At 34.3% G+C, this 27839-nt stretch overlaps 1 protein-coding gene and 1 long non-coding RNA gene across 9 annotated transcripts in view; one reads left to right on the forward strand and one right to left on the reverse strand.

Moving 5' to 3' along the window:
• The window catches only part of ROBO2 (roundabout guidance receptor 2), a 1748609-nt gene that overhangs the window by 363604 nt on the left and 1357166 nt on the right, over positions 1-27839 (forward strand). The window lies entirely within an intron of this gene.
• The window catches only part of LOC134729999 (uncharacterized), a 34290-nt gene continuing 20670 nt past the window's right edge, over positions 14220-27839 (reverse strand). Inside the window, exons 2-3 of the long non-coding RNA XR_010111582.1 lie at positions 23427-23552; positions 14220-16542 (exon numbers count right to left, since the gene is read on the reverse strand). This is a non-coding gene — a long non-coding RNA (uncharacterized LOC134729999). The remainder of the gene's footprint in view (positions 16543-23426; positions 23553-27839) is intronic.

A 27839-nucleotide genomic window follows, 5' to 3' on the forward strand; every position in this document is an offset into this window, starting at 1 on the left:
TTACTACTTAACTGTAATACTAAAGTGCTTGCTTCTCCTCTTTCTAAATAAATTTCACACAGTTGCAAAAATCACCAACAAGCACCATTGAATCATGGTACAATAGTCCTTTTTTTGGGGAAAGGTCTTGCTCTGTCACTCAGGCTGGAATGGTGCAGTGGCATGATCCTGGGTCACTGCAGCTTGGAACTCCTGGGCTCAGGCGATGCACCTTTGCCTCGCAAATAGCTGTGACTACAGGCATGCACCACCATACCTAGCTAATTAAAAAAATGTAGGTACAGAGTCTTGCTGTGTCGCCTAGGCTGATCTCAAACTTCTGGACTCAAGGAATCCACCTGCCTTGACCTCCCAAAGTGCTGGGATTACAGGTGTGAGCCACCCTGCTTTGCCCAGCACAATATTTCTTAGCCTACAGTGATAACCAATTTGAGGAGGCCTACTGAATTGGAATTCAAAAGATCTAGGTTTCATGATTTTGAACAAGTAATGAAAACTTTAATGAAATAAGTTCCACTTTACAGGTTTATTGCAATGACAAAATGGGAGAATTCATGATAAAGCACTGACCCAGCCATCCCATTAGTGGGTATATACCCAAAGGATTATAAATCATTCTACTGTAAAGATACATGCACATGTATGTTTATTGCAGCACTATTTACAACAGCAAAGACTTGGAACCAACCCAAATGACCATCAGTGATAAACTGGATAAAGAAAATGTGGCACATATACACCATGGAATACTATGCAGCCATAAAAAAGAATGAGTTCTTGTCCTTTGAAAGGACATGGATGAAGCTGGAAACCATCATTGTCAGCAAACTAACATAGGAACAGAAAAGCAAACTCCACATGTCCTCACTCATAAGTGGCAGCTGAACAATGAGAACACATGGACACAGGGAGGGGAATATCACACTCCAGGGCCTTTCAGGGAGTGAGGAGCCAAAGGAGGGAGAGCATTAGGAAAAATATCTAATGCATGTGGGACTTAAAACCTAGATGACAGGTTGATGGGTGCAGCAAACCACCATGGCACATGTGTACCTATGTAACAAACCTTCACGTTCTGCACTTGTATCTCAGAACTGAAAGTGAAATTAAAAAAAAAAAAAGAACTAAAATATTAGTTACGCCATGATTACAAAGTAATATTACCCAACAGTGACTTTTCAATATTCGGGTATTGTCTCTAGTTTTTTTTTTTTCCCCCCTTGGTGGCCTTCTAGACTTCCATAACACAATAAAACTTAACATCCGTGCACCTTTCCTCGTAATTATAGCTCCTACTTTATAGTATATTTTCTTGCCTGGAAAACATAACATGAATGCATTAAAATGTATGTCTCTCGCTTTCTTAAATAATTAAAATTATGATATATAAGGTTCCTTTCCGATGAAATGGATGCAGTTAGACTTTTTGTCTAAGCCCTCTTCTGCTTTCTTTCATTGTCACAACTTGATGAAACAGTTACAGATTCATAGTGGTCAAAAGTACCAGAAAAATCACTTGATTCAATTTTTTTTTACTTTCAGAGGTTCAAACTGAAACCTAAAGATGATATTTTACTTGTTTGAGGTTTTAGGGTGACATAAGATCAGCTCTGGAATAGATTTTAATGCTCTTGTCCCTGTGTAGTAGTAGCCCATACTACTCTTCTCAGGGCCTCAGGAATGATTAAAGTGGCTTTTACTTTACATGAGAACTCTGATCTCTCCATTTAAAATCCAGAAAGCTGGCCACATTTGTTGCCACCTCACTTGCCTTACAAAATGGTACTTAATGTCTTCTGTATATACTTTCCTCCCCATGCAGTTTTTTTCCATAAACTTCTTTACTCCAGGGGAGAAAATACCACCTTGTGTTGAAACACTAGGCACATTTGCTATCTAAAGAAAATAAACGATTTTCAAAATTGTATTTTCTAGCCAGTTGTTATGGCCTTACATCTGAGCCCTCCTGCTGTTAAGAGGCATCCTCATCTCCCACGCAGGCTGAAGCCTGGAGGCACATGAGTCCCTGGGTCCTTTTTCTGCTTCAGAGCCTTTGCTTGATCCATGCCCCTCAGTCAGTCCTCTTCACCAACATTCTGCCTGCGAAAGACTATATTCTCCTTTAGGATCTACTACAAAACACTCATCTTCGTCTAGGTGTCCTCAGCCTTTCCTAATCGATCTACTTCATGTTGATCTGTTTTAATATTAACTTGTGATAATATATTTGTTTCTGTTGAACTGTAGTATATTTTATAAAAGTATCTTCAACTAGACTTAAGTTATTCACAGGCTTGAGACATTTATTAATTTAAACAACTATGATAGTAATAACAGCTTCCTTCTCTTGTCACCACTACATGAAATAGTTATAAATTCATAGCAGTAGACGGTGTCAGAAAAATCACTCAACTCAATTTCTTCACCTTCAGAGGTGAAAACTGAAAATGTTTTTGTATTGTAAACCTTTCATATTTTGAGCACCTGCAAAGTGTTATATTAGCTCATGTAAGCATTACAGTAAGTTCATGAGATGGATACTATTATGATTCCCATTATACAGAAAGGAAAATGAAGACTTTGAGCTCACAGTTACACAGGAAAGAAGGGTCAGAACCAGAGGTTGAACAAAGCAGTGCCAAAAGAAATGCTATTTGCATAAAAGAATTTAATACATCTTTAACAGAAACAGTGAACAGATTTGTCTGTTCAAGTTCTTTAACTTATATGATTTTCTGTTTCATCACTTTAAAAGTAACAAGAAAGAGCCTTAGAAAGGGTAGGTGAGTTTATAAAATGATCAAAGTCAGGGTAAATAAGCTCTTCGATAGGAAACTCTTCAAGAATATAATTTTACCTTTTCAATGAGAAAACTAAATATAAGATGCTGGAAATTGAAGGTTTTCAACTAAAAGGATAAAATGTGAAGGAAATACAGAAGGATGTTGAATTTTGTCAAATTGCCTTTTCTGCTTTTATTGAGACATTTACATTTTTTGTCCTTCATTTTCTCAATGTGATATATCACATTTATAGATTTGCATATGCTGAACTATTCCTGCATCCCAGCGATAAATCCCACTTCATCATGGTGCATGATCCTTTTAATGTAAATGCAATTTTTAAAGGATTATTTTACAGAAAATAGAGAAAGAGAATATAGAAAACTTTTTAAAATCAAGGGTTGACAAATTATTATCCATTGACCAAATTATGCCCCTTGCCTGTTACTGTAAGGTTATTTTAGCACAAAGCCACTTCCACTAATTTACATATTATCTATAACTACTCTCACATTACACAGGGCATAGTAAAGTATCTGCCCTTTCATAAAAAGTTTGCTGCCTCTGTTCTAAATCAGAGAAGTTTTATAACTTATGTGTTCTTTCTCTGTATGCAACATTAAATACATTTAGAAAAAATATGTAAGTAAATGTTCCTGAGAGTCTACACCCAAGATTATGTTTGTATTTTCAGGGGTCATACAGAGTAACATTGGGGATTTATTATGAATGTTCTGAAAGAAACGAAGCACAAAAAGGCTAAGTGATTTGTCCAGTCTCATTATGACAGTGGGGCTTGGGCAAGTCTATGATGCTGCCGTCTGAGTTATCTTAAACAGTGAATGACTGTCGGTTTCTGTTTTTCTACCAAACTTTTGTGATATTTCAAAGAATAGTATATTTAAAATTGTGTATGTTTACATTTCTGAGTATCTGTAGAACCCCATGTATTAAGTAACATTTTCTTCCCTTAGATCTCTCAAATAAGTAAATGACTCTAATCCTTAGGAAATAGCTGTGCATTCAATTAGATATTTTAAAAATCCACATGTTCTTTCGGTACTTAAATTGAAATATTTTTAATTGTTTCTGAAAATGGAACACTTGAATTCAATTTTCTCTGTGTGCATGTTCCTTAGGTTGATGGTTAACAATATTGATTTGTATTTCAGATGATGTAGAAAGTATCCCTGCTGTTCATTCACAGCATAAAACCATTTTGAGTGATGTTTCCATTTTCACAGCATCCTATACATCTCTCAACACACATCTTACAATGCCCTATTAGTCAAACCATCTCTTTGTCCATATATTCAAATGAACTGTAGAGGTTATTAACTTGCCTTTGGCAAACAGATTTATTTTTTAAGATAAATGCTTTTATAAATTCAATGTGTGACACTTTCATTACAAATTATAAATAGAATGCCCTGCCAGACTTTTATGATAGCCATCACTAACTCATTTGGGCCCTTATTACGTTTCAAGCCTTCACATTCGTGGATATTTCCTTTTTAATCACTAGCAAGTCTATTTTGGGATGTTGCAGGTTTTAAATTTTAGTGTTGTGTTCATCTAATTGGTCCTTTCAATAGACACTAAGCCTTTTGCAATTTAATTATGCTATCAAACACTGAATTTAATACCTATATTTTTAATCACCTGTGTCATATTTCTCTTCTAATATGTTTAATGTTTCTTACAATATGAAATTATAGCAAGTGATAAGCTTTGTAAATTAACTTTTATCAATAGTTATTTTAAATTCTATTAGACTAGTATTTTTGTTTGCTTATATATGATAAATATGGGATTACAATATAATGTTAGAATACTTTAATGATTCTTAATGGTTAAGCAAATATGTGTTTAATAATCAAAATTAAAGCTATATTAATGATGGCCTCTCTATAATCTTCACCCTAAAAGCAATTACTTACTCACTAACTAGCTAACCTTTGTACCTCATATCCACATTACTGCATCTTTCTGTACCTCACAGCTGTACTATGCTTCACAGAAGTAGCTATGTCCTCAGACTGTTCTGAGAATTCAATAAGATTATACTCATAAAAACTCGAAATGCATGACCAGAGATGTGGCAAGGGCCTAATACATGTTACCAGTTACCATTAAGAAAAAGCTGTAAGTGACCACCCTGGGCAACATGGTGAGACCTGATCTCTAAATGTGCACATACACACATAAATTATCCAAGGAAGGTGGTGTGTGCCTGTAGTCTCAGTTACTCAGGAGACGGAGGTGGGAGGATCACTTGATTCCAGGAATTCAAGGCTGCAGTGAGCCATAATTGTGCCATTGCACCCCATCCTGGGCAGCAGAGCAAAGAAAGCGAAGGGGAGGGGAGGGGAGGAGAGGAGAGGGGGATGCTATAAGCTAGCTGCCTGTTGGAATTTCTTTTAACAAAGTATATTAGTTAACCTGGGCTGTCATAACAAAATATGATAGGCTGGGTAGTTTAACTACATAACTGTATTTTCCCGCATTTCTGGAGAATGGAAATTCAATGTCAATATGCCAGTCGTGTAGTTTCTTGTGAGGCCTCTCCTTCTCACTTGCAGATGGCCACCCTCTTGTTGTGTCCTCATATGGTCTTTCCTCCATTCATGCACAGAAAAAGAAAGATCTTCAGTGTCTCTTCCTCTTCTTTTAAGAATTAATCTCACTGGATTAGGGTCCCACAGTTAAGACCTCCTTTAACCTTAATTACCTTCAAATAAAGTCACGTTTGAATTAGGGTTCAAGATAGGAATTTTAAGGTACACAATTCAGTCCAAAATAAAAGATAATATTATTTATCATCATTTTCTCCTCTCTTCAATTTAATAGTTTTTTAAAGCATAAATTGGAAGTTGACTGCCTCTTTAGTAGTAAGGCAACATGTAGCCCTGAGTCTCCAAGGTAAATCAGAAAACTGAAATCATGTATTGAGTATAGACACATATAAAATGTTCACACACCTATACTTAGACTCTTACTCCCACACACTATTTTGTTAACCTAGTAGCCATTTGTTGGCAGTAATTCAAATCAGAGATTTGTTTAATATTATTTGTTTCATAAAAACATTGAAATGACTGTTATCTTATTGGGGAGGAGGTGGGGATGGTTAATGGGCACAAAAATATAGTTAGATAGAATTAATAAGAGATAGTATTTGATAGCACAACAGGATGATTGCAGTCAACAATATTTTATTATACTTTTAAAAACAACTAAAAGAGTGTAATTGAAATGTTTGTGACACAAGGTAATGGTAATTGCTTGTAGTGATGGATACCCCATTTACTCTAATGTGGTTATTACACATTGTATGCCTGGATCAAAACGTCTCATGTACCTCACAAATATGTACACCTACTAGGTACTCATACAACTTAAAAATAAATAAATAAACACATGAAGCTTTACAATGTTGACCTCTCTCTTCTTGAAGCTCTTTCTTCTCTTCCATTGCTTCTTGACGTCTCCTTCAAGGGTTACTTGTTCCTTCTGAATGTTCAGATCTAATACAAATATATGTAAACCAAAATCCCCCACTAGATGATGAACTTCTGAATGGATGATCACATCAAGGTTTACCTACTTTTTGTCTCAGTTACACATACTTTTTCTAGCACTACACACATTCAATAAGTTATGGTTAAATGAAAAAAAACAGAGTAAATGAAAGGAATGAGTAAATTAATCCATTATTTCAACAAGCACATTTATCTTTTATATAACTAAAAACCAATGCATAATTATAACCTCCCTTACATTTTTGTAAAGGCCAGGGCTTTCAGATTTTTATGAAGTAGTAAGACCTATTTCGTATCTCTCGTGTCTATTTCTTACTTTGTCTATATGCAAAATATAAAAATCAATACTTACCTGCAAGTCCTTCTTATATTTGAAAATTGACGTGGAACATTAACATATATATGATTGTAGGTTCCATAGAAAAGGATAGATCTTTGCTTTTCTATTTACACTGAGATTAAAAGGAAAGAAATTTGACTCTGGGTGAAGTTAAATGAAGATAGTAATAAGGAAATTGCAAGGAATTGTTTATACTACAATTGGAAAAGACTACTACTGGATTTTATACAATCTCTTTTTTTAGATGTGGTTAAAATTGGAATTGACTGTCATATTGATGGAGGAGTTTAAGGATAGTGCTTATTGAAATAAGAATATGTCTTAGGTAATTTCTCAAAGATCATTTCCACTTTTCTGGCATAAACATTGAAGTAGTGGTTCAAGGGAACCACAATGGCACATCAATGTTTTACCTCTGTTGGCTGCCAAAGGGAATATTTAAGACAATCCAACACTTTAAATACACATTTCTCCCCTGCCTAGAACTGTGGGTTCTCTTCATTTCTTTTTTTTTATTACCATAGATATAATAGACATTCCTCAGAAACATGACACATTTCCATGGACAACCCTAGTTTATATATTGCAGCAAAGATAAATTATGTCTTCCAATTTTGTATAATTCCCCATATTCTAGTTGAGAGATTATGAACTCATAATAGACTACGATGTAGCAAGATTGCATTACACTATAAATGAGACCATTATCATAGATGATAATTCCTTCTTCCCCATCCCCCACTTTATTTTTAAGAATTACTACTCATTGTTCTGGATGCAGCTTAGATTCGTGTTTGATTCAACATTTTATTTTATTGAGCACCTTTTGTGCTACCTGATACAAAAGCAATGTTGGATAAATGAGTAAAACAAATGACAAACCAATGATACTAAATATATCCTTTAAAAATACAAAAAGAAAGAAGGGAGGGAGAACAATTGCATTAATTTTATTACTTGTCTCTATAAGTAATGTGAAATAGTTTAGAGAATACTAAATGTAGAGTATAGCAACTTGGATTCTAGTCCTAGATATGTTACCTGAAGGCTTGAAGATGCTGGACAAGCCGATTTCTTTATGGCTGGAAGCTTCAGTTTCATAAAGAGTGAACTGGAAATAATAGCAAGTCCTCTTCCTGCTTACACAGGTTTTTTCCATGCTGAATCAAGGATGTACTTTGAAACACTTGGTAAACTTTATACCTATACAAAGTGTTACAAATATTTCTTTTAATACTAGCATCTTGAATAGCCACTGCTACTGGTAGGTGGTCCATCAGTCGGAAAGATGTTTTTATAGATTATTTAAAATAAGCCTACTTATCTTTACATTTATATGAAAATTAACCAATCATTTGAATACAAACAAAAAACAATAGGGAAAAACAAAAAGAAATAAAACCTGAGAATGACTGATTAGGTGACTGCAAAAAGTATATTTAAATTTTCTTCTTCTTTGACTGCAAAACTTGTTACATAAAACAAGTAGTGGCATTATTAGTTTACAACATGTGTAATTTTAACAACTGTTCCTTGTTTGAGTGCTACCTCTCCACATTGTAGTAAGACTTAGGTACAAAATGAATGAAAAAAGATTGAGATACTTTCAGAACCAGGGAAAGTATGTCATCCCAGAAAGTCCCATTGCCCTTTCTGGTAGTGACCTAGACTCCATTACAGATTCACATATGTTTAATATTAAAGCATCTAGTATGTTTAAGTTAATAAATAATATCTGTCACTCTGAAATATTTTCAATGAGATCAATGAATAAACTAATTTATATTAACTAATATGGCAGAATCTCCCAATCTTCTCTTTGTAATATGTCCAGTAAGAATATGTATTCATGAATATATGCATCTGTTAGAATTATCAACTGTATAGCACACCTTCACCGTCTTCTGCTTCTCTGGCTCTTTTTCTCTTCGTTTCTCTCCCTTTTCATCCTTCTCTCCTCTCCTCACAAACACAAACACACATAGCCTTTATTCCATGAAAATGAACTAACTCATCTTTGTATTTCATGATAAAATCAGACTCGATAAATACTAGTTCTTAAAATATTTCTGAAGTGACAAACTTGCTTGTCTCCAGAGACAACTCTGTGTACAAAACCTATCAGAATATTTCTTTTCTAAATATTCTAGTTCCCATTCTAGTTGTCTCTTTTTCTGATATGTATCATTTAAAATTAGAATGTGCTTCATACATCCATATTCTTAATATGTTTAGCTTTAGACACATCTACATATGCTCTATAAATATAAGCGTTTCCAACATAAACATATAAAAGTAAGTTATTATTGCAAAGTTATTATTGCCTGAGGAGAAAGTAGACTCTCAAGGACGGTGATTTTCAAATTAAATGTTTTGTGTCCTTGAAGTTATGTAAAGTAGCGCTTGTCAAGCATTATGACCCAGGTATAAATCCTTTATAATTTTATGCCTTGGTAGGACCATCTCTTTACGAAATTCATAGCTTATATAATAAATATAGGTGAGGAAAGAAGAGTTAAAATTATGAACCACCAGAGGTTATTAAAACTAACTGAAAAATATATTTCTGGGCTGGATTCGGTGGCTCATGCCTGTAATTCCAGCACTTTGGGAGGCCGAGGTGGGTGGATCATGAGGTCAAGAGATCGAGACCAGCCTGGCTAACATGGTGAAACCCTGTTTCTACTAAAAATACAAAAATTAGCTGGGTGTGGTGGCGCGTGCCTGTAATCCCAGCTACTTGGGAGGCTGAGGCAGGAAAATCACTGGAATCTGGGAGGCGGAAGTTGCAGTGAGCTGAGATCATGCCACTGCACTCCAGCCTGGGCAAAAGAGCGAGACCCTGTCTAAAATACACACACATAAATATATATATATATATATTCTATATGTATATAATATATAATATATATAATATATATAAAATATATATTATACATTATATATTTTATATATAATATATATTATTTATATATATTATTTATATATTTATATATTTATTTATATATTATATATAATAAATATAAATATAAATATATATTATATATATTATATATATATTATATATAATATATATAATACACACATATATACACACACACACTATATATATATATATACACACACACATTTCTATTTGGAAACTCATCTTTTTTATTTACATGGATAAGTGTTAGAGTTCTCCACTTATCTAAGTATGACTTCTACAGTGAGACTCATTCAATACAGTCTGACATTCCACAGATGTAGCAATAAGGAAATACAGTTTTTCGAGGCAATTATGCTTAGAATAATAAGATTTTGACTCTCAGGAGTAGGTCATTTTATTTCAGTTTTTACTGATTTCTTCATCTGTTTTGTGCTACTGTAACAGAATAACATGGAGTGGGTGTATTAGTCTGCTCTCACACTGCTATAAAGAACTGCCCGAGACTGGGTAATTTATAAAGAAAAGAGGTTTAATTGACTCACAGTTCTTCATGGCTGGGGAGGCCTCAGGAAACTTAACAGTCATGGTGGAAAGAGAAGCAAATATGTCATTCTTCACATGATGGTAGGCAGAGAAGTGCTGAGCAAAAGAGGGGAAAGCCCCTCGTAAAACCATCAGATCTCATGAGAACTCACTCACGATCATGAGAACTCACTCATCATCATGAGAACTCACTCACCATCATGAGAACTCACTCACCATCATGAGAACTCACTCACGATCATGAGAACTCACTCATCATCATGAGAACTCACTCACCATCATGAGAACTCACTCATCGTCATGAGAACTCACTCACGATCATGAGCAGAGCAGCATGGAGGTAACCGCCCCCGTGATTCAATGACCTCCCACCAGATCCCTCCCATGACATGTGGGGATTATGGGAACTACAATTCAAGGTTTTGGGTGGGGACACCACAAAACCATATCACTGGGTAATTTATAATGATCCAATTTATTTCTCATAGCTCTGGAGGCTGGAACATCCAAGATGAAGGTGCCTGCATTTGTCAAGGGTCTTCTTGCGAAGTTATCACATAGCAGAAGGGCAAAGAGAGGGTGAAAGGGAGAGAAAGAGAGCAAGAGGGGACAGAACGCACTCCCTTGTAGAGGTACCAATCCCATCCATGAAAGAATCTAATCACTTCTTAAAGGTACCAACTCTTAATATGTGAGGTGTTACATATGTTACAATGGCAATTAAATGTTATCGTGAGTTTTGGATGGGATAAACATTCAAACCATAGCTAACATTAACATAGATTAACTATTAATTTTATTCATGATACTACATACATATAACCAAGTAAGTATTTTTTCTTGAACTTTTGTGGAGCAACGACAAAAAAGAATTTTCACCAAAATGGCACATGTATACATATGTAACTAACCTGCACGTTGTGCACATGTACCCTAAAACTTAAAGTATAATTAAAAAAAAAAGAATTTTCAGCATATCTTAAATTAAGAATTATTTTAGTGTTTGTTTTAAATTAATACTTTTTGAAGGAGTTTCGCTATATGCTGTGTAGTTTATAAAATATTTTATGAATCTGATATATGATTTGCTATGAAATACAGATTGTTATTCAATCTGTTCTAGAACAAAAACCCTAGTTTAAAGAAATATAGCAGGGCCGGGCACGGTGGATCACACATGTAATTCCAGCACTTTGGGAGGCCAAGGTGGGTGGATCACAAGGTCAGGAGTTTGAGACCAGCCTGGCCAGAATGGTGAAACCCCATCTCTACTAAAAATACAAAAAATTAGCCGGGCATGGTGGCACGCACCTGTAGTCCCAGCTACTCAGGAGGCTGAGGCAAGAGAATGGCTTGAACCCAGAGGCAGAGGTTGCAGTGAGCTGAGACTGTGCCACTGCACTCCAGCCTGGGCAACAGAGTGAGACTCCTTCTCAAAAAAAAAAGAATGAAAGGAAATATAGCAACATTATTTAACCATATACCCAAAAAGGTAATATACAGCCTAGTCAGTTTACAAGAATTCAGTGAATATAATATTTTATGCAGACATTTGTGCCATTGTAACTTGTAAAGAAATTCTAACATATACTCTTTTCTAAAATATACTATTTGAGTAAGTTACTTAATATAATAAATAACTGCCCCAACTCACCACATTTTAGATGGAAAAAGTGATTGACAACAATAGACACAACAACAATAATTGTGCTGTGTAAGTGCTATGTGAGAGTGTCAATGCCAAGTACTGTACTTATATTCAGTAATATCAGGTGAATTCAAATACATCTATCACCTTAAGGATGAATAATCTGAGTTTAGCAAATCCCCAGTTACAATTTAAGTAGTGGAAGCAGAATTTAATATCAGATCAGTCTACATTTTTTTTTATACTTTAAGTTTTAGGGTACATGTGCACAACGTGCAGGTTTGTAACATATGTATATGTGTGCCATGTTGGTTTGATGCACCCATTAACTCATCATTTACATTAGATATTTCTCCTAATGCTATTCCTCCCCCAACCCCCCACCCCACCACAGGCCCCAGTGTGTGATGTCCCCCTTCCTGTGTCCAAGTGTTCTCATTGTTCAATTCCCACTTATGAGTGAGAATATGTGGTGTTTGGTTTTCTGTCCTTGCAATAGTTTGCTCAGAATGATGGTTTCCAGCTTCATCCATGTCCTTACAAAGGACAATAACTCATCCTTTTTTATGGCTGCATAGTATTCCATGGTGTATATGTGCCACATTTTCTTAATCCAGTCTATCATTGATGGACATTTGCATTGGTTCCAAGTCTTTGCTATTGTGTATAGTGCCACAATAAACATACGTGTGCATGTGTCTTTATAGCAGCATGTTTTATAATCCTTTGAGTATATCCCCAATAATGGGATGGCTGGGTCAAATGGTGTTTCTAGTTCTAGATCCCTGAGGAATTGCCACACCGACTTCCACAATGGTTGAACTAGTTTACAGTCCCACCAACAGTGTCAAAGTGTTCCTATTTCTCCACATCCTCTCCAGCACCTGTTGTTTCCTGACTTTTTAATGATTGCCATTCTAACTGGTGTGAGATGGTGTCTCATTGTGGTTTTTGATTTGCATTTCTCTGATGGCCAGTGATGATGAGCATTTTTTCATGTGTCTGTTGGCTGCATAAATGTTTTCTTTTGAAAAGTATCTGTTCATATCCTTTGCCCACTTTTTGATGGGGTTGTTTGATTTTTTTCTTGTAAATTTGTTTAAGTTCTTTGTAGATTTTGGATATTAGCCCTTTGTCAGATGGGTAGACTGCAAAAATTTTCTCCCATTCTGTAGGTTGCCTGTTCACTCTGATGATAGTTTCTTTTGCTGTGCAGAAGCTTTTTAGTTTAATTAGACCCCATTTGTCAATCTGCATTCTTAACCACTGACTCACTTTTATGTAATTTGTTATCAAGAAAAATATGGAAGCATATTCACAATCCTTAAACTATTACACACACACACACACACACACACACACACACACTTCATGGCCTTTGGTTGTTCCTATGCATTCTTATGTTCACCAAAAAAAAAAAAATCGGAATGTCAAGTTATTTGAATACCATTCTTTTCCATGCCCAGTCTCATTGAAACTGAGTTCACATTTTTTAGGAGTATTTTCATACAATATCACAAGCATTATTTGACAGGTACAAAGCTATATCAGCCAAATTATTTGCCAGCATAATAATGTGTATCTAAATTTAAAACAAATAACAAAAGAAAAAAATAGAATTTGTTTGGTAATAAAACCACTTAAAGAACCCAAGTGAAATTAATTTTGTATCAAAATCCCTCAAATTTTAATAGAGGAAAAAAGTATAAAGGATGAAAAGAAATTGATCAAATTTTGTCTATTTAAAGACACATATTTTTCAAACACGTTTCAAAAAAATGTTGGCTTTCACTTTTCCTGTTATTTTGAATCTGAAAACATTACAGAATACATAAGTTTCTAAAAAGAATCAGTGTGATAGGGGAGGAAAGGTATAGATGTCATATTGAGAGCAATGTGGACTTGAATCTTGCCGTCTCTTGGTTCCATTGTACCACATCGGCTTTTTGACCAGGAGGAAATTCCCTTAACTAATGAGAGCACCTGTTTCCTCACCTGCCCCCCACAGTAAGTAACACTTGCATAGAAATAGCAAGCAGGATGCCTAGTCCAGAGCAGGCACTTTGCAAAGGTTTATTTTTCTCTTCTTTGTACTGTGACAAACAGATGTGGGACATTCTTGGATAAAGGAATATAGTTATGTACATATATACTTTCAGAAAGAAGTGATAAAATCATAAAATGTAATAATGACTATACCACTTCTTAAAAATCAGATATTTTACACCTCGGTCTTTAGTATGAAGTAACTATGACTTTCACAGTCATTTCACTCTGTGACTATTTCTAATACACAGAACGAGAAATTTGGACAGGAATCTTACCAGCTCGAAGGTTCTATGATTCTCATATTTCCCTAGATGAAAACCCCAGGCAGAAATGTTTTCTATTCAATCAGATATTAGTTCATAATTAAGTACATACAACTGAATGTTAATTACGTCTTGTTCTTTAAAAACCTATTTTCTGGGCATTCTGCAGGAGACAAATCGGAAGAATGAAGTTTAACATTTTCAATACATACTTTGTTATGCATATTCCTAAATTAGAAATGGTTTTTACCTAATAATTCCCACCTGTAAATGACTTCCAAAGGTTTATGTTATCCTGAATTAATCACTCACATAATGTCAAAAGCAATGTGCTTATAAAATGTAAAGACAAAAAAGAACTCGGAAGGGGGGAGCACTTTTAAAAATTGTTTTTTAGTGGATGTTTTCATTTTAATTAAAAATCAAACATATAATTTAAATACATAAAGGGATGCTGATATCAGATAATTAACATATAAGTACATCTTGCTGACAACTTAAATATGCATGTTTTTATTAAGAAATAAAGAAAAAACTCAAAAATCCAACAGTCAAGGTCTTTCTAAAGTACTTAAAGCAATTTGAAGTTTGTTAAAATGTATATTTTAATCACTCATAATTTAGGTGAGATAGAAATATTCCCAACATGGACTTTCCAAGGTACGTGAAATTCAATATGTGAAATTCAATACTGCTAGCTATAGAGCAGAAATTATGTTTCTGTTCTAATATCTATCAATGTCCAATATGATAGATATTAGCCACATATGGCTATTTAAATTTAAACTAATGAAAATTGAGAATTCATTATATCAAACATACTAGCCATATTTCAAAAGCTCAACTAGCTACTTCGCTACTTTACTGAACAACACAGTTATAGAATATTTTCATTAATATAGAACTTCTATCAAACTGAGCTGGTTTACAGTCTTTTTTTTCTTTTGCACAAATTATAACATGAAGCCATATTCTAAACCTTTCCATATTGGAATTGGAATTTTAATTCATTTGTTTAAAACTACTTTTTATAAATTGTTCATATCATTTCTATAATCTATTTTTTGTAATTAAAGGCAATAGATTATTGAACAATCAGGTTGCTTAAATGAAGAAAGGCTTAATGAGATTTAAAATGTGATTGGTTTTTAATTTCATTGACAATAGGGCAATGCCTTAATTAACATTGAACAACAAGAAGTCTATAATAATGGGGTGATGATATCCTTGTATGTGAAGTCTGTGTGATTTACATTAGTACTGTCCAACAGAAATATAACCAGAGCCATGATTTCCAGAAATATTTCGGATATTTTTAGATTTTGGAATATTTGCATATACATAATGATATATCTTATCTCGGGGATGGGACCCAATTCTAAACATGAAATTCATTTATATTTTATATATATATTATACACGTGTCCTGAATTTAACTTTATACAATATTTTTTAATAATTTTATGCATGAAACAAAGTTTATGTACTTTGAACAGTCAGAAAGCAAAGCAGTCACTATCTCAACCACCCATGTGGACAATCTGTGGTTGTTTGCCATCATAAGCATTCCAGTGGATGTATAGCCTACCAATAAGCAATTCTTTTTTTTTACTCTTATTCATACATAAGCATGTAATAGTAAAATATATGATATAACATCAGTAGGGTGAAAAAGAAAAATGTTCATGGTAACTAAGGAACCCAGTAGCATCATCAGAATACATGTATCAGCTGTTAAACAACAGCAACAACAAACAACAGGTTTTAGACTCTACCTACAATGCTGTGCTTTGATTACAAGGTTACAGTATACTGTGTTTTATTGTTTTAGATAAGAAGAAACATCAGAAATAGTTGACGGACTAAGAAGTAGGTCCTCTAGGGATAGGAAGGCATTCTGCTGGATGGCTTTTTAAAGTAGTTTCTCCAGAGAAGGCATCTAATTCTTGGATTAGGGATGCTCAGCTTTTGGTATAAAATGAAAGAAGCAAGGAGGGGGCAAAATCATTGTTAACACTAGAAAATATTAGAGGGACTACAAAAGCCTTCGGCAATTGACTTTGGATGCTCAGTAGCAAACGCCAATGTATTTTCATCAATAATACAGTCATTAAAAATTAGCAATGTTCTTGGTATATAGAAAGATGCTCCTTGCCTGGAAACAAACAATCTTCATAATCAAATAATGAATGCCTGAGTAAAGCGATTTTATTCTTAAAGATGGTTTTTTATTCTCATATATATTAAAAATTAAATAAGTAAAAGTTTATACCAGTTTTATTGGGTTGAATATTGTGAGCCCTTCACTCCCAGCAATAGGTAAATAAATAATAAGTCCAAGCCATTTTTGTTTTTAGATTGAAAGTTACAGTTTTTTTTTAATCAGGAAACTCTTCTCAGTGATTGACACACAGTAGCCTGGTTTTGTGCAGTCCTTTCTTGGCACTGTATAGGAAATAGTGAAGTAAATAATAGCTCACCTTAATTGTCATTAAGAGGTAAACGGTAAAATGCAATATTGTCAGGCTCTTCATTCTAATTAATGATAAAGTTAAACTTGTATGGTTTAATAAAATCTGCCACAGAGCAAGACTAATTGGGTGATGAAAACAGAGATTGAAATCGAGTAGAATCAAGCTTCAGAAATGAAGAAAAACATTATGATTGCCTTGAGATATATCTAAAGATCAAGTTCCAAAAGTTTGTCACTAATAATAAAGAGTAGATCCTAGTATTCCTGTAGCAATACTTATAACCTTATCAATACCTTGAATAATTGCAGAGTTTTGCATTCTAATAAACTGGAAAAGCCCAGGTACATTTTGGTCCAGCTTGTTGGATAGGATATTGTTCATGGTAGCACTTATATTTGTATAAACCATTGTTTCTGAAACAAAATTTCAATATATTTGCTCCCTAATAAATATCCTTAGTTTCTCTTATACTGAGTTTCATCTCATCAAGTTGGTTGACAAAGGAACAGAAGCTTTTGAGGAGTCAATAAAAATAAGAGAACACTAAGGGAAACATACAAGTTTGTCCCGGCATTTATTTTTAAAAGATATTTCCCCAAGTAAAAGTTAGAAAGCATCTGGAACCTGTCATTTTGTGATGATGGATCTGAACAAGAAGACACGTGTACGTGTCAGAAACAGAAATAGTTCTGTGTTCATGATCTGGCTGTCATCACATATCTTTAGGGGGAATAGAGAAAGAGGTATGGGGTTTGAAAATTGGGAGAGAAATCCACTGATTTATTTTGGAGAGAATGTGAATGCCACTAATCCTCCTCTATAGGTTTACTGATTGAGCTGCTACCCTTATAACCTCTTCCTCACTGTAAGCTGCTCTCCCACTCCTACCCAATGCCTGAGAGATAAAGGTGATTCTATTTGATCCTCATAGACTATGGGCTTGCTAAAAATGGGATGCAGAAAAGTTCCTCCTTACTTTCTTATACTTAAATATTAATAATGTTATTGCAGCAAACATTTATGTATAGAAAATACAAATACATATTTTAATTATGCATATATACACATACATCAGATAAATATATGGATATATATATATATATATCTTATATATGCATGTGGTGTGTGTACGAGAGAGAGAGAATAGGATGACCATTGCAAGCTCACTTTTTTTGGGGAAATTTCCTGAAAGTCCCTATGTAATTAGATAGATAAACTTTAGGTAAGATTTTTTTTAAAAAGAGCTTGTGTAGGTCTCTTACTCAGATATAACTTTCATGTTTATTTTAGGCTTTAATTTAATTTATTGCACCATGTTCTGAAAATATATCTCCAAGTGATTCTACATACCAACATCTTTACTCAAACTTTCTTATTGAAACATGTCTACAGTTTGTCTTTGGCATTGAATATTCTACCACTATGGCAAGTGAAAAGTTACATTTTGGTCATATTAGTTATAATAGGTCTTAGAAATAATCTTATATAGTTATCAATTGAGTAAAGGCCAATTTATAGAGATTAGGAGATGCCTGAGAATTACTGTTCACACTTTAATGTGTTCTTTATGACCCACCTATATTTAATTTAAATATGAGAATATATTCATTTGTATTAAACCCTAATGTCCTTTAACATTCCATATTTTGCTTTAATTAGCGAATATTAGATAAGGGGAAACAATTATCATTGCATCAGGATCCACATAACATAAGATAAAAACATAACGTAACACATAACATAAAAGAAATAAGATGAAAACAAAAGTCTGTAAATTTGGCAATTTAATCTTGACTATGATCCCTAATATAGCATCCTTACTTCTCTCTTCTGACCACTGTTCTGGGATTGATTTGGTAAGATTTGGTTATTGCCTTACTGTGACAGCTCCCCAGGGCCTAGTCCCAGACCTTGACTTCTCATTCTTGCTACTGCTTTCGGTATATCATCTAAACTTGGGATTTAAAATAACTTCACTATCCCAGTTTTAAGAACACTTCCTATTATATCCCCATTCCTTTTGCTATGTACCAAAGCTTCTTGCTTGGTGTACAATAGAACATTACAAAATAAGCATGAATTCCTGAAAAGTCGGCAATTTCTGTTAAAGCGAATAGTCTTGATATGTATGAACATGCTTATCTAAGCAGTCATGAATTTTTTCTTCATAATATTTAGTGGAAAGTATCTTGCTTTTAGGGACTGAATTGTGCCCCCTGCCATTCATATGTTAAACCATAACCCCCAGTGTGACTGTATCTGGAGATAGGGTCTTCAGGAAGTAATTAAGGTTAAATGAATTCATAAGGGCAAAGCATTAAACTGTGGCCTTCTCAGAAGAGGAAAAACATGGAGGTGTGTTCACTTTCCCCACCACATGAGGACACCATGAGAAGGCAGCAATCTGCAAGCCAGAAAGAGAGCCCTTACCAGAAACCAAATGAGCCTAAACCTTGCTCCTAGACTTTTTAGTCTCTAGAGTGCAAGAAATAAATTTCTGTTGTTGAAGCCACATGCAGTCTATGCCTTAATAGACGAATCCACTTCCTTTCCCAGTATATTTCAACTCTGGATTCAGAGCCTTCTCTAATGTCTCCTTAAAGTTCTGTTTTAAATGGCCACTTTTATTGCTTTTTAGAAATTTTTCTTTCATTTTCTTTATTTCTTTCAGAAGATCTAAAAGATCTTCACATCTTTCACCTGAAACAGTGGGCTCTTGTATTTACTTTGAGTTCTTCCCCAAAGAGCCTTTCTTTCCCTCAGTGTCTGGTTCAAAATTCCATCAAGTAAGTGCACATTTAAACAGATGCCATTTCCCTGTATAAATCTAGTGAAGGTTCTTTAACAGCATAGTTCAGTGTGGTGCAGCAGTGTTCTTATACTTGTTGGTGGGAATATGTACTGGAGCCACCCTTCTGGAAGGAAGTCTCACCGTTTGTGCTGAAAGCTTGAAAGTTACTTATATCTTTTGATGCCATAGTTTCACTTCTAGGAATCTGTCCAAAATCAGTGATCAGAGATGCCAAGAGGATTTTCTAGACAAGAGCATTTATCATATCAAAAATAATAAATCCAACTGCATGCCCATCTGTAGAGAAAAGCCAACAGAGCTATGCCAATCCACATGTGGGAATACTACCAATTCCCACATGTGGGAAAACTACCAATTCCCACATGTGGGAAACACCAAGAGAGCATATTTTCAATGGTTCTTAACGATCTGGGGAAATTTTGATGACATAATAAAGCAACAATGCACATGATGATTCCATAATTATTATTCTGCAACTATATGGGTATATGCATGTTTTTGAGTGAAATTTTAACAGCTGTGATTTTGATTTTGATTTTAAGCGTTTATCTCTTTTCCATCAATTTGCAATAACAAATTTTACTTGTAGAGTTGGAAAACATCAATATTCGGTTTTTAAAATGTTTGGACAGGAGACATCATAGTACTTCTATATACTGTTGGGTTTGTTTTCCTACCACTATAGCCAGGGTAAGGTACTTAGTATGCTTAAGGTCGTGTTAAGTTCTAACTTATCCTGTGTGTGACTTTTCTTACATCACTTCCCTTTGCTGGGAAATAAAAAAAAAATTCTTATATACCAGACAAAATTCCTCCTATTATCCAAATTTCAGATGCAAGCAATATTCTCTGCAAAATTTTCCTGAAGAAGTATAATTACCCTTTTCAACACATTTTAGAGAGTCACTTTATCTTAGCACCAAACATTGTTCACATACAATAAAGAGGGTATGAAAAGATTTTTCCTGGTGCCTATGAGATTGTTAGCACAAGGAATTGTTTCTTAGGCTGACCCAAAGATCCAAAGATAAAGTGTTCTCTGGTCTACACCCCTCTGGAGCTTATCCAATGCCAAGCACCTAGAGGGTGCTCAATAAATATTTAATTGAATGGACTGTTTGAAAGCTCTTCAAGATAAGACTTTAAAGTTACATTATGTAGTGAACATTCATAGACATAGCCTGACATCTCTATATCTTCATTTTGGTGGTATTGAATTTATAGTAAGATGAGTATTATAAAATCTTCACAAGTGTTTCAAAAGTAATTATGACACATTGACTGGAAACTCTTTACCTGCATAAGAACTATAGTTGGATTTCTAACTGTTTAGTTGGGGGTTTGTTCTCAAGAGTACAGCCCTACCTTTTCTGTATTTTGTAATAATAGGTAGCTGTGGACCTGTACTTTTACTCTTTAGAAAATACACTTGCTGTATAAAGTGTCAATCATGGAGATACAAATGAGAAATAATAAATTTTACATTGTTAGACCGTTAGTCTCAAAGTACATAGTTGAGTTGGCTGGTTCACTTAAGAATCATACTAACCTTGTCACAATTCTGCTGAATGAATTTAATGAAATTTGAAATCCAATAATACTAAAATTGTTTATTTTTTCTAAAAAATAGCTAGTCATTATGAATGCATAATGTTTATAAATGTAATTGCTTCATAGTTGCTTTGCATTTTATGATTATTACTATGCATATTTTCTTGCCTATTTGCATTTTAAAACTTTGTGCTGACAAAATCATTTTTAGCTTTCTCATTTAAACAATATTTAAAGCGACCTGGGAAGTCTTCAACATTTTCATAAATACCAGATTGTGGGTCTGCCTCAATGAGTGATCGTTCTTGCTGGGTATCAAATCCCATGTTTAGTTTCCAAGCCTCCCAGCAACAGCACTGAGCAATCACACTGCAGATTATTTCGCGTTTCTAACTGAAGTGCATGCTGTGCTTTGCAAAAATCTCAGTAAGAAAACACACATACTTATGCATATAAAACCACCTTTTGTCAGCCTTAGCACAAGAAGATAATAAGTACATGTCTAGTTTTTATAGCATTTATTTTATTGAAGGGATTACAGATTGAGATATTTTTTCTTTATTTTAAGAAAATTTTTTATTTTTTCTTTATTTTAAGAAAAAAAAATCTGAGCCAAGTTGTTTCATTACAAGTCTAAAATATTCAGACTTTTAAATAAAACATAAATATAATAGTTACATATGTATATATATAAAACTGTATATATATATATATATATAAAACTACATATATATAGTGACCCCTGCCATGCAGCATTGCACCCTTGTTAAGAGGTAGTAATAATCTGTAATAATTCAGTCAGACATATTTACGCTGTCTTATTAATAGGTTGGATTAGAAGTGTATTAAGGAACCGATGAAGTTTCTTACCCACCTATTTAAAGATTATCTCAGGAAACAATTATTTATCCTAACAATCTCATATGCAATAGGAACCACCTTTTCCTGTTCTCCAAACTTTAGGTTAAGATAAATATTCTTGCTTTCTCTAGTCTTTTCTTAGGCCCTGGCAGCCTTTTGATGTCTCAACCTCAATAAAAATCAAGCAATTTTCGTAAACAACCTCAATCTTAAAACATGTGTATTTACTTATCCTGTAGGAATCTTTACTTATCTAGCAACATAGAATAGCTATCCTTGAGAAGCTTTTAAAAGAGTGAATTTCTAAATTTCTTGTCACCCAATTCCCATTTAGCATTAATAAGGAGAGGCAGCATTATGACAGAGTTCCTGAAGGATATGCAGTTCACTTTCTCATCAAGAAATGCTAAAATGAAGAATGCTGAAATGTACTCTTGGCTTCTGTATCCCTGAAACAGTTTTTTACAAGGCCATCGAGCCCGTGTTTGGGGTTATTTTTAAATAAGAAACAGCTCCATGAAAGTTGATTATATTTGAGAATGTTGAGAAAATTTTTCATTTTATTACATTGGGTCTTCTCTATGAAAATCTTATGAAGAGGTTCCTTTCTTGTCTTAGGATCGTTCTTCTGAGCAACTGCTTTACTTTAATCTTATGGACCCTGAAATTCGTAATAACTACTTCTCACTTTTTGCACTGACAATTAAAAAGCCTAGAACCAAATAAATGACCCTACCATTCTAATCGCAGTGGCTTCATTTGGTTCCAATTTCATATCCTTATCCTTATTTTTCCATTACTGTATGTTTTCACCTTTAAAAAATATAAATGTATAGGTCTCTTTGGGTATTTTATTTAGATACTTTCAATTATATTCAGAATAAGCTAGCGTACACATATAGGAAAATCATTTAGGATTTTTTACCTTGGCAATAAAACCAATCCTTAATGCTATTCCTACTTCTGGGGTCAGAGATTCTATTCTGTTGAGAAGCTTGCCTCTTTCACCTTTAATTATCCTAAGGAGATTCTGGTCTTTCCCTGATGTTTATGGTATTTTTGGTCGTTCCTTTAGAGTACAGAGCACTCCAGGGAGCGTGACTCCTATAAAAAAAAATCTGAGATAAACTTAATCATCTTAACCTGCCAAGGGCATCTCCCATTGTCTTCTTTCAGTGTATATTTAATAGATACAATCCATTCATTTTATGAAGTAATGAAAAGGATTATCCATTCATTTTCCAACTTCTTGACTCATTGATTCACAGCTTCTCTCAGTGTGCAATAACATTCAGGTCTGATTTCATACTATTTTTCAATTGCTTTCTCAAAAATATTATTTGATCATCAGCTTCTGTGAGTAAAAAAATCCTGAAAACTCTTGATCATTTTAAATTTGGCTACCAAGTTTAATTTTATCCAGAGGCCTGACCTTTGGATGTTTGATTCTTCATTTGATTCTTCACCTGATTCCAAGTCATCATATGCATTGACATTTTCCCCACGTTCAAACTGGCAGATTTTTCCACCTGCTGCGATGGTGTTGTGGTGGTAGAACTAAATTTTTTTGAGGGTCTTAAACTCTTTCAAGCCACATCAGATCACAATCCAATCTCATTGGTGAAACTGACCTTTTTGTTTTCCCACTGCTCTTTTCAAAGGCTTTTAGCAAACCTTTTCTGTGCTGCAACTCTATCCATTCCATCATGCTTTCTGCCCACTTATGCTGGGAGAAGTATTTGAGTTCAGAGGCAAGTCTGAAAGGAACAACCAAGTTTAATGAGAAATTATTTTGACTGCTATGGGACGAGAAGAACTTTTCTTGTTCACCATAATTTATTTTTTTATTATTTCCTGTGTGTGAATTCTATTAAAAAGTTCAAGTAGTCATTTACTGGGTAAATGCTAGACAGATGTAATATGTCAGAAGGTTTTCTAAGCTATAATTCTTCTCACCTTCATTTGATTATTCAGTTTCTGCATAAAAGTTATTTTATTGCAAACCACTAGTTATAAGCTTAAGTGCATCAACTCAGTTACAATGATAGTACTCTGGTAAAATTTTAGATTAACAGTAGTGAAAATTTTACTTTTATGTATGTCTAAGAATAAGAGCATATCAAAACTCTTGATTGCCAGCAGAATAGAAGCTACAGAATATAAAATCTAAAAGTCAAAAATTTAATATATTTTACTATTAAAATATTTTGATGTTAAAGACCTCAAGAGCTTGAAGAAAATAAAATTCCAGAGAAACAGGCCATGTTCATATTTTTAAAATCGAATGTTCTTTTACATTACAGCTACTTAATTTTAAGAGAAAAGGCATGAAAATAAGAGACTACCTTGTTCTAAAAGACATAGAAACTAATTGTAATATTATATAAGAAAATTAAAGTGAGAATGTAAACTTGTTGACTGTCACAATTTAATATTTAATCTATTCAAACATCGAATTTAACCTTTCTCCAAAATTTTCTTTCCTTTCATGTTTTCATGTTTGTATATCTTAAGCAGCATCTTCTCTATTTTCTTATTTCTTGCCTCATTAATCCCACTTCTTGTCATGTTTTCCGTGTTCTTGTATACAGTCCTGTTTGATTTAAAATGTAATCGCACCCACACTCTTTATTCTCTTCCTTTACTGTTTAATGAGGACTCAAAAATTATTCAAGATTTGCTGAGTAGCTATTATATTCTGGACACTTAGGTAGGCACTGCAGGTACAAAAATGGATAATATGTAAACACTTCTCCTAAGTAGTTCACAGTTCATAGAAGCCATAAGCAGGTAAAGCAATACTTATTATGTAAAAAGATATGTGAATAAATGAACAGATGGAATTGCCACTTCCCATTCAGAGTGTGCTATAGTGCAGAGTTAGAAACAACCATTGGAAAAGGTGGAACAAGCTTCCATAAAAGCAATGATATTTGTTAAAGTAGATGTTTTTGCTTGGCAGAGACAGGATGTAGAAAACTATATAGATGAAACAGCATCATTCAAGGATTGAAAACATGAAGTAGAATGGTGTGGTCAATGAACTGCATAGAGTTATTGGGGGTCTAGTGCAAAACTCTTGTGGGAAACTGATACGGTGGTGAAACAATAGTGTTGGCAGAGATGCTTTTCCTATCAGTTGTGTAGAAGATGCATAATCATTGACGAATGATTAAAAAAAAAGAGGGACAATATTAATTTTCATTTTTCAGCATCACTTTGTTGTCAGGGTGAATGACGACCAAAAGGGGATGAGGCTGGACAGAGGATGAGAAATCCATTAGAGGAGACAAGTCTGGGAGGAAGATTTTGAGATCAGCACTGGGAGTGGAGGAGAGTGAATGGTCGAGAGAAGTATTTACAGTGAGGACTACGTAAGTCTTGGGTGTTGTTTTGTTTTGGAAAGGTGCTGTAAAAATATAATTTAGGAATAAATTCCAGGTTTCTGCTTTGTATGGGTGGTAATGCAAATAAGATGAGGCGGTAGTTGCATACATGATTGCTCATTAATTTTTTTGTGCATAAGTTTAAAATCTCCGACCTATTGGATACTTGGCCTTGTGACTTCCTTTAGGTAATAAAACATGACCAGGAATCTGTGTTTCTCTACAAGTGGAAATAAAGCTGTAAGAAAAGGCATTTAATTCACATGTTTTCTTTTCTTTCTACCATAAGACCTTCAGTGTTCCAAATGGACATTACTGTACCACGTGGATCCCAGGATCAAGAGGACATGAAACAAAGCCCTAGCTAAGCAACAATATAAATTTATTCCTCTATGACAGTTAAATACCAGGGTCATTTGTTAACTGTGCCATCAACTAATCTATCCTGACTCATACAGAGGAATGTACCACTAAAAGGCAAGCTTTGGAGAGGTGATTAATTCAGCTTTGGACAGGTTGAGACTAGGCCTTGAGGAGGCACTTGTATTTAATAGCATTAGAGAACTCATAAGACACATTTTCACTTCAGTGCTTCCTTTCTTTCTTTCTTTTCTTTTCTTTTCTTTTTTTTTTTTGAGACAGAGTCTCGCTCTGTCACCCAGGCTGAAATTCAGTGGCACAATCTCGGATCACTGCAACCTCCACCTCCTGGGTTCAAGCAATTCTCCTGCCTCAGCCTCCCAAGTAGCTGGGATTACAGGCACCCACCACCATGCCCGAATAATTTTTAAAAATATTTTTAGTAGAGACAGGGTTTCATCATGTTGGCCAGCCTGGTCTCGAACTTCTGACCTCAGGTGATCAACCCACCTCAGTCTCCCAAAGTGCCTGGATTACAGGCGTGAGCCGCCGTGCCCGGCCCTTTTCTTAAGTGATTATTCTATTTTTGGTGTTTTGCATATTGGAAGGCAGTACTGCATAATGGTTAAAGGTACATTCTCTAATGCCACACTGTCTATGTTAGAATTGCAACTGTTTAATCTCAAAGTTTTGATGCTTTGATTTCCTCATCTGTGAAATAAAGATGATCAATCTGCCTCATAGGGTTGCTGTGAGAAATAAAGTAAGATAAATATCTGCACTTAGAAAACTGTCTGGCTCATATTAAGTGCTATGTAATGTTACTGCTACTATTTTTGTATTCATAATTATATACTTTCTAAAGCAAGTGAAATATGCAGGTAGGTATGTTTGTATGACATTCCATTTTCCATTTAGGCTAGAAGAAAAAAATAATGAGTAAAAACAATTTCCAGGCTTACCTTTTGAAGAAGTCTGTTCTACTGAAAATAATTTTTATTATTTAATGTGAGATTTTTTTTCTAAGTATAAAAAAGTGTCTTAAAATTTGATTTGCTAATCAGCCCTTGTAATATACACACCTAGTCTTTATAAGATATGAAAAAATTATTTAAAAACTAAACTAGTCTTTGAAAATGAAGTTGATCAAAGAAACATACAAATGTCAGTAGACTAATTAAAATATTAAATAACCTCCTATAGCATGCTCTCAATAATAGGGAAAATTATTCTTAGGTTATTCTTGGATTCCTTCCTCCTATTTGAGAGCCCAGTAGTCTATTTCTTTCCAACAACAGAATTTTTTAATTAAAATATGGGTTTCTGTTCAAACCTCAGATAATGAGAAAACTTAAATCACCTAAAATACCCATTTTTTTTTTTTATCATTCCCATTAATGAAGGCCCTTCCCCATTAACAAAGGTTGGTGTTGATCAGACTAGATCTTTTTTTTTTTCATTTCCAACTTTTAGGTTCAGGGGATACATGTGCAGGCATGTCACATAGATAAATTGTATGTCTCAGGTGTTTGGTTTAAAGATTATTTCATCACACAGGTTATGAGCACAGTACCTGATAGATAGTTTTCAATCTTCGCTCTCATCCCATTCTCCACCCTCAGATAGGCCCCAGTGTCTATTGTTCCCGTGTTTGTGTCCATGTGTACTCAATGTTTAGCTCTCACTCATAAGTGAGAATATGTAAAATTTGATTTTCTGTTCATACATTAATTCACTTAGGATAGGGGCCTCCAGCTCTATCCATGTTGCTGCAAAGGACATGTTCTCATTCTTTTCTATGGCTGCCTAGTATTCTATTGTATATCTGTACCATATAATATTTTTTTAATCCAGTCCACTCTTGATGGGCATCTAGGTTCATCCATGTCTTTGCTATTGTGAATAGTGCTGCTATGAACATATGCATGCATGTGACCTTATGGTAGAAAAATTTATATTTTGGGGGGTACATACCCTGTAACAGAATTGCTGGGTAAAATGGTAGTTGTGTTTTAAGATCTTTAAGAAATCTCCAAACTGCTTCCCACACTGGCTGGATTAATTTACATTCCCACCAGTAGCGTATAAGGGTTCCCTTTTGTCCACAACCTCACCAGCATCTGTTACTTTTTGACCCTTTAATTATAGCCATTCTGACGGGCATGGGATGGTATCTCATTGTGGTTTTGATTTGCATTTCCCTGGTGATTACCAATGTTGGGCATTTTTTCATATGCTTGTTGGCGACATGTATGTCTTCCTTTGAGACGTGTCTGTTTACATCTTTTACTCACTTTT

This window comes from Pan paniscus, chromosome 2 (assembly GCF_029289425.2).
Source record: "Pan paniscus chromosome 2, NHGRI_mPanPan1-v2.0_pri, whole genome shotgun sequence".
Taxonomy (NCBI): Eukaryota; Metazoa; Chordata; class Mammalia; order Primates; family Hominidae; genus Pan; species Pan paniscus.